This window comes from Schistosoma mansoni, chromosome 6, assembly GCF_000237925.1.
Source record: "Schistosoma mansoni strain Puerto Rico chromosome 6, complete genome".
Classification (NCBI taxonomy): domain Eukaryota; kingdom Metazoa; phylum Platyhelminthes; class Trematoda; order Strigeidida; family Schistosomatidae; genus Schistosoma; species Schistosoma mansoni.
Genome location: NC_031500.1, coordinates 14,484,259 through 14,492,943, shown reverse-complemented (window position 1 = coordinate 14,492,943; position 8,685 = coordinate 14,484,259).

The following is an 8,685-nucleotide window of genomic DNA, read 5'->3' as shown; positions in this document are numbered from 1 at the left end:
AGTAACGTTGGCATCAGGATCATAATGAAGCTCAGTAATGCTACTTGCGATGTCGTCTACTGATGGTGCTGTGGTTGCATTAGATGTGCTAGGCTGTGTGGGAAGTGAAATCTTCATATCTGTCAACATCTGCATTAGTTTCAGCTGCTGCTCAAGTAATGATTCAAGTTTGGAAGGATCCGTGTTTCCAAAACCACCGTCGCCAAATGACATGCTTGATGCTAATTATGATTTCTCCTTACTCGGTAAATGGAATGAAGGTCAATGATACAGTGACACGATTGGCTATTCTAATCCCTTGTCCCAGGTCCCGCTAACTAGAGTGAGAAGTCCAAGACGAAGTAGGGAAAACATATTCCGTAAGCAGCCGGAAACACAAGTAACCCCAACAGGAAGAAATCAAACGTATGTATATAGCATAAAGCTGTCCTTGGGAGACGTTACAAAATAGCATATTAAAAGACACAACGGACCAATAGCGTTTAAGATTTTCTCGAATCCCCAAACGAACGCGACTTAATCTTAGAAAATGGACACAAATTAAAGGGTTCAGGAGTTTTTCTCCGTAAGGACTTACCGTTGGCGGACCGTGTAAAAAGACGGGAAGCCGAAAAAGAACTACAGCTCAGATTAGACGCTGGCGTAAAAGACCTGAAAATTGCAGATTTTCGGGTTGTGAGGCTTCGACAGAGGATGATGCCGAAACCACTCTGGGTGAAGCACGAGGACACTTAAATAGGCTTCGGATCTGTTATACCAACGCCCGGAGCTTACTCAATCAGCTACCGGAACTAGGTGTACAGATTGATTCAACTAGGCCAGACATAATCGCAGTCACAGAAACATGGGTGACGCCGTCTATAGATAGTAGGGAACTTGATTTCGAGGGTTTTACATTAGTAAGGGCCGATAGAATACAAACGCGTAAAGGAGGGGGAGTAGCTCTATTCATTAGGAATGCTATTCCATTCACCATTATCGACAGTGTATCCCATGAGAGTGGGACGTATGAATTAGTTAGCTGCCGCCTGAAATGTAGGGGACAAGAGTTGCTGCTTAGTTTGATCTATCGCAGTCCAAGCTGTGAGGTAAACGAGGTCCTGCTAAGCAGTCTCAACACTTTATCACGAAGTGATCGATGTCTAATCCTAGGGGACTTTAATGCACCCATGGTGGGCTGGGGAAATCTGCGGACTGAATCGTCAGCAAATTCCTTCGAACAGGAACTAGTTGATGCGGTAATCACATGTGCCCTAGTGCAACACATGAAGGAAGCAACTAGGTACGACCCGGGTTCTGCATCATCCTTACTAGATCTAATATTGACTCATTATGAGGATGACGTTGCAAACCTGGATTACATGCCACCCCTAGGCAAAAGTGATCATGCAGTTTTAACCTTTGACTTCCATATAACTGTCGATCACGAGCACGCCTCAGCTCAATCCAGACCTTACGTCTGGAGAGCAAACATACCAGACATCATGAAATCAGCATCATCAGTAGATTGGAAAATAGACCCAGAATCATCAATAGAAACGGCTTGGGACGTATCCCGGAATTTATACTTAAAAGTTACCGCCCCCCACATCCCTTGGACTACACCTAAGGGGCCGAGAAACTCCCCACCGTGGTTCAGTAGGGAGGTTCGCATCCTTCTCCGTAAAAGAAGGAAAACGTGGGATAGATTTAGGTTACTGGGGACTGACGAGGCAAAATCTCAGTATCAAAAGGCTCGAAATACCTGTGCCTCGACCCTCCGTAAGGCCAGAAAGCTGTACGAAGAGAAAATCGTTAGGGAATCCATAGAATGCCCTAAACGCTTGTATTCGTATATAAACCAAAGGACAAAAAGAAGAAGAAATGTTCCTTCACTATGGGGAGACAGTACTGCCTCATCACTAGTGGAGGACGACTTTGGCAAAGCTCAAGTATTCTCCAAATACTTTAGCAATGTATATACCATAGAAACACCCTTCTCACCAGTCCATGAAAATCCCCCCACACAAGCACTGGACAGCGTGACCATTAAAGAACTCAATGTCTTTGGTCTGCTAGTTAAGCTTGACATAGGTAAATCCACTGGACCCGATGAACTGCATCCTAGGTTACTAAAGGAATTAGCTAACTTTGTTGCGAACCCTTTAAGTGTATGTTTTAATCTATCCGTAACCCAGGGTCGTCTACCAAAAGACTGGAAGAACACCATGGTAAGTCCAGTCTTCAAAACAGGTACAAAACATAAGCCTGAGAATTACCAACCAATTAACCTAACTAGTGTGGTTGTTAAAATCTTAGAAAAGATTATTCGGAAGGAGCTGTTAAAGCATCTCGATGAAAACCGGATCCTCTCCGAAAAACAGCATGGATTTAGAACAGGCTACTCTTGTCTCACAAACTTATTAGTCGCTCGTGAGAGCTGGTGCGCTCTTAAGGACCAAAAGTTACCTATAGACGTAGCTTACATCGATTTTAGCAAAGCTGTCGACAAAGTTCCGCATAACCGGCTATTATATAAGCTAAGGAATGTCGGGATTGGAGGCAATCTATTGATGTGGATAAAAGACTTCCTGGTTGGGCGTCAACAAAGAGTAAGGGTGAACTCCAAGTTGTCTAGCTGGGAAACTGTGCTTAGTGGAGTCCCCCAGGGTACAGTTTTGGGGCCAGTGTTATTCCTCCTGTACGTAAATGATCTCCCTCGTCTACTATCATCATCGGTCTTTCTCTATGCTGATGATGTCAAGATATGGAGAGCGATACAAAGCAAGGGCGATAGCTTAGAACTTCAAAATGACCTGGAGAGATTATCTGAATGGTCCCAAACCTGGCAATTGCCGATAAACACTTCCAAGTGTATTGTGATGCATATTGGCCACCAGGGTACAGATACATACACGATGAATAACACTGAGTTACCTATTGTCCAGGCACACAATGACTTAGGCGTCATCGTTAGTCAAGACTTAAAGACTACTGCACACTGCCGTGCAATAGCCGCCAAAGGTTTTAGAACTTTATGGTCCATACGCAGGGCTATTAGGCATCTCGACGCTAAAACGTTTCTGACTTTGTATACAGTGTTCGTACGCCCTAAACTTGAGTACTGCATACAAGCAGCTAGCCCCTGCCTAAAATAAAAAGACAGTGAACTCTTGGAAAGGGTTCAGAGAACAGCAACTAGGCTGATTCCCGGAATAGCGAAGCTCCCGTATGGTACTAGACTGACCAAGCTAAACCTATTCCCGCTGTCATATTGAAGAATCAGAGGCGACTTGATTACAGTTTTCAAATTGCTTAATGACAAATTTGCACCTGATATGCCCTCATTTTTCTTGTCTTCCAAAACAGAAAATCTACGAGGACACTCCAAAATAGTTCACAAGCCCAGAACGAATTACTTGTCAGCTGACTACCGACTTTCCCATCGAATAATCAATGAGTGGAATTCATTACCTCAGCACGTGGTTGAGGCTCCACCCGTCGACTCCTTCAAAAGAAAGTTGGATCAGCTGAGAGACCATCATTGCCAGGACTAACGCAGGCCATCAAGCCTCCTGTCCTTTCCAAACTGAAACTGAAACTGAGTGGGAAATACGACGTAAAGGTGTGTAACGGTAATAAAAATCATTACATGCAACATTAATAATGTGTGTTTGTATTTCTCATTGCAGGACAACAAAGAGTGAATGCACTGGAAGAAGAAGAACAAGCCCTACGCCGTCTGAACCTGCAGAATAACGAGTAAAACTATTTTGTAATAACTTTCCCCTTTTGTACTAAAAACCGCGTATTTTAATTTTAAATATATCGGCTGTACCAGCACACCGTGTTCTCACTTCAGACGCACTTGTCGGTCCTGACTGTTGTGTTGCTGTTTCAGGTCGCTCCTGCTCCCAAGTAAACGTCGAAATACAACGTGCTACAAGTGGTGATGGAGGTGTTTACGTCAAAACGCGATGAAAACTGTGAGGAACCACCGGTCCTTCCAAGCAAGCCAGCAACCGGGGCAATCATCCGCCAGCCACCACTACTGGGAGTCTCATCGGACTATGCCATTTGGAAGGTCAGGATCACGACGTATCTACGTAAGGTCCCAGCTGCCGAACATTTTGACTATCTCCTGTCGTGTCTAGACGATGAAGCGGCAAAAAGGGCGATTGCCAACGGTTTCACCGCAAGTAACTCGTCTGCCCAAAACTGGAAGGTGCTTGATGAATGCTTTTCGCTAACAGTAGATACACAGCTGGGGACCATGCAGTTCCTGTCGCGTCACCAGAAAGTGAGTGAGGACCCCATGGAATACCTGCACTCCTTGCAGCAGGCAGCAATTGTAGCCTTCCCGAGTTTAGACGTCTCTGTACGGGAAGAAATAATACGCGCACGGTTCACAGAAGGCCTTTTGCCGGGTGCACTACGACAGCACCTTCTTTACATGCCACCAAAAAGCATTCAGGATTTAAGAACCACAATTCTACGGTTCGCTGCTGCAGACAAGCTATTAAACGCTGTCAATACACCGCATTTGTCAGCGAATGCTATTGAACAGCCTGAAGAAACACATCAGTCCGATTTCACTCAGACGATTTCCGCGGTCAAACGACGCCCCGAGAGACAGCCGCTAAGAACTAATCAACATAACCGGAAGATGGAGTGTTTTTACTGCCAACGCTTTGGCCGGAAAGCCCGAAAATGTGGGCACAATAATTTTTGGAAACAAGGTGAGACTAGATTTTCCCATTTGTCTTCGTATTATTCTGAATCAGTATATCCGATAACAATAGCTGGTAGTTTACAGGGCATACAGACTACTATTTTACTGGATACAGGAGCCTCAGTATCCATTGTGAGAGAAGGGTTTTTAAGCACACTGAATCGCATAAGCCGACAAAAACCATGTTTCTCCACACTAAAAACAGCCGGTGGTGACCTTCTGGAAGTACGGTCTAAGGTGTGGTTGGAGGTAACAGTGAATAAACACTCGTTCCTACACGAATTTTTAGTATGCCACACACTCACCTGGGATGTTATACTTGGAGTTGACTTTATGTTAAAATACGACGTCGTTATACAGGTAGCTAAGGCGGAAGCTCGAATCGGAGAAGTAACTATTCCGACACATTGCCTTAAGAACGCAACTAAGTCGGTAGCTCACGTAGGGGTGTCGGAAGTCATACACCAGGTACAAACTAATAAACAAGTAACAGAGGATGTCCGTCGATCAACTATTTCCTTACTTCAAAAATTTAGTTCTGTTTTCTCAGAGAATATCTCTGGTAATCGGACGACCACGGTACAACACTCTATTCCCACAGGTGATCATATGCCATTACGTCAACCGCCTCGTAGAGTGCCACTACACTATCAACCACAGCTGGATAAGATGATTAAGGATATGCTTGACAAGAATATTATAGTGCCGTCATCATCCCCCTGGGCATCACCTATCGTCCTGGTTAAAAAGAAAGATTCCTCTCTGCGACTCTGCATAGACTATCGACGCCTTAACGCTATAACTAAGCGTGACTCTTTTCCTCTTCCGAGAATCGATTCTATATTAGACGCTGTGAGTGGCGCATGTTGGTTTTCAACGTTAGACCTAGCATCAGGGTACTGGCAGGCGGAAGTCAGACCACAAGATAGAAAGAAAACCGCATTTGTAGTGCCAAATGGTTTATACGAATTCCAAGTAATGCCTTTCGGTCTAACGAATGCCCCAGCTACTTTCCAAAGACTAATGCAAACAGTTTTACAAGATATAGTACCTCATAAATGTTTGATTTATCTCGATGACATTATTGTGTATGGTAGCACACCCGAGCAACATAATGCTAATCTGAAAGCAGTTCTCCATCGCCTTCAACAACACAACCTAAAAGTAAAACCGTCCAAATGTCGCCTGCTGCAGAAAGAAGTAGTTTTCTTAGGACATCGTATTACTGCAGATGGAGTAGGCACCGATAAAGAAAAGACACGTGTCATTGTTAATTGGCCACAGCCCAAATCACCTGAAGACGTTCGTAGCTTTCTTGGCCTAGCTTCTTACTACAGGCGCTTTGTCCGTGACTTTGCATCGTTAGCAGCACCCTTACACCGTTTGACGCACAAAGGACGAAAATTTTTATGGACTACAGAGTGTCAACAGGCGTTCGATGCTTTGAAGACACGACTAAGCTCTCCACCTATATTAGCCGTTCCGGATACCTCAGCAAGCGGGGGAGAATTTATACTTGATACGGATGCCAGTTCCTCCGCTATTGGAGCAGTTCTATCACAAGTGGCCCCAGATGGGCAAGAAAGAGTAATTGCGTACGCTAGCCGTCGACTGGATAAGAGCGAAACAAGATATTCGACAACGCGTCGAGAGATGTTAGCATTAGTAAAATTCTTACAACATTTCCGCCATTATTTACTAGGTAAACCTTTCCGTGTACGCACAGACCACCGTGCATTACAATGGCTCCGCTCCTTCCGCGAACCAGAAGGCCAAGTGGCACGCTGGCAAGAGCGACTACAGGAGTTTGATTTTACTTGCGAATACCGACCAGGCAGCCGTCACACAAACGCCGACTCTCTGTCCCGTATGCCCTATGCTCCTAGTACCATTAGTGCTGTCCTTAGCACAGCCCCAGAGATCGACTGGCCGTCTCTTCAAGCATCAGACCCCGACCTGCAGTTCATTTACCTACGACAACTACACGGAAACGATAAACCTTCTACGGCAGAGTTAAAGGATCATTCCCCAGCGACGCGCCGTCTTTGTACCAAGTGGAGTAGCCTGAGATTGTATGGGGACACACTATTTATAGTCAGCGAGTCAAAACAACCACTGTTGATAGTACCACGTGTGCAAGTTCAGAATATTATGGAGCAGGTGCATCGAGAACTCGGGCACTCGGGGAAACGAAAAACTGAACATGCGATCTGCCATCCATCCATGAAGACGTGACTGAATTCTGCAAAAATTGTAGCACGTGTCATGCCATCAAGTCACCTCAGCAAAGACCCCGTGCACCGTTAGTCCCAATGACGACAGAAGGTCCACATCAACGAGTCGGTATCGATATCATGGGGCCACTTACAACATCAAAGAACGGAAACCGTTATATACTGGTGATGGTGGACTATTTTAGCAAATGGTGTGAAGCCGTCCCTATACCTCAACAAGATACCCTCACGGTCGCTCGAGCTTTCATTGATCATTGGGTCTCCCGTTATGGCGCTCCATTATCACTCCATTCCGATCAAGGTACAGCTTTTGAAAGCCATCTCGTCGCTCAGGTATGCCGATTATTGGGTATCCGCAAAACACATACCACTGCATACCACCCTGAAGGTAACGGTTTAGTAGAAAGAACAAACCGAACCATTAAAACCCTCCTACAGTCGTTTATCAACAATTCGTCGACGGAATGCTGGGATGATGCAATACCCCAATGCTTGTTAGCTTACCGCGCATCAGTTCACGGTTCCACGGGATTTTCACCTGCGATTTTACTCTTTGGACATGAATTACGCCTGCCTGTAGAGATCCAAATGCCGTTGTTGCCTTTCGAAGCTCAAGACTATGTACCATACGTCCGTAACCTTCGTAGCCGTCTAGCCGACGCATACCGTCTAGTTAAAGCTAATCTACAAAATGCCAGCAAACACCAAAAGAATGTGTACGATCGACATGCGAACGGGCCTGTATATAAACCTGGAGGTCGTGTGTGGCTACATCGCCCTATGGCCCCACCAGGAACATGCGGCAAGTTTCACCAACCTTGGAAAGGGCCTTACGAAATCGTATTTATTCGGTCCCCTACAACATTCGTCCTACGCAACCTCCAGCGACCTCAAGACGACGTTCTAACAGCACACTACAACCAACTGAAGCCGGATAAAACAACGGTGCACTTAGATACCCCGTTTGTCAATCCCCCGACGGCTACCAGCCATTATGAGGTGCCACCAGAAGGAGGAATAGCATATCCATGCCCGCAACCAGGCACTGAGGACAGTGCCTCATGGAGAGAGGGGGTAGTGTAACGGTAATAAAAATCATTACATGCAACATTAATAATGTGTGTTTGTATTTCTCATTGCAGGACAACAAAGAGTGAATGCACTGGAAGAAGAAGAACAAGCCCTACGCCGTCTGAACCTGCAGAATAACGAGTAAAACTATTTTGTAATAACTTTCCCCTTTTGTACTAAAAACCGCGTATTTTAATTTTAAATATATCGGCTGTACCAGCACACCGTGTTCTCACTTCAGACGCACTTGTCGGTCCTGACTGTTGTGTTGCTGTTTCAGGTCGCTCCTGCTCCCAAGTAAACGTCGAAATACAACGTGCTACAGGTGAAAAGAGCGCTATTGGCGCGAAAACGGCGAAGTTCAAATTTTCAAGATAGGCGTAAGTTTCTGTACATTGCTTAAGCTACTATACTGGCTAAGTTAGTGTTCGTTTTTCCAAGTTTATATCATGTCAACACACGTTCACATCATTATTTTCCAAATCCTCAAGTCTCCTAGATAACCCGTATTAATTCGCTTTTGTACTTAAGATCTGGCGTAAGTCAAACTGTTAGTGTCATTATATGTAGTTCTACTCAACGACAAAAGACGAATTTGTTCGCTTTGTTCCGTGCTACCACCTTACGTGCGACTTATCTGGCTACTGAGACCATCATATCGGTCGAATG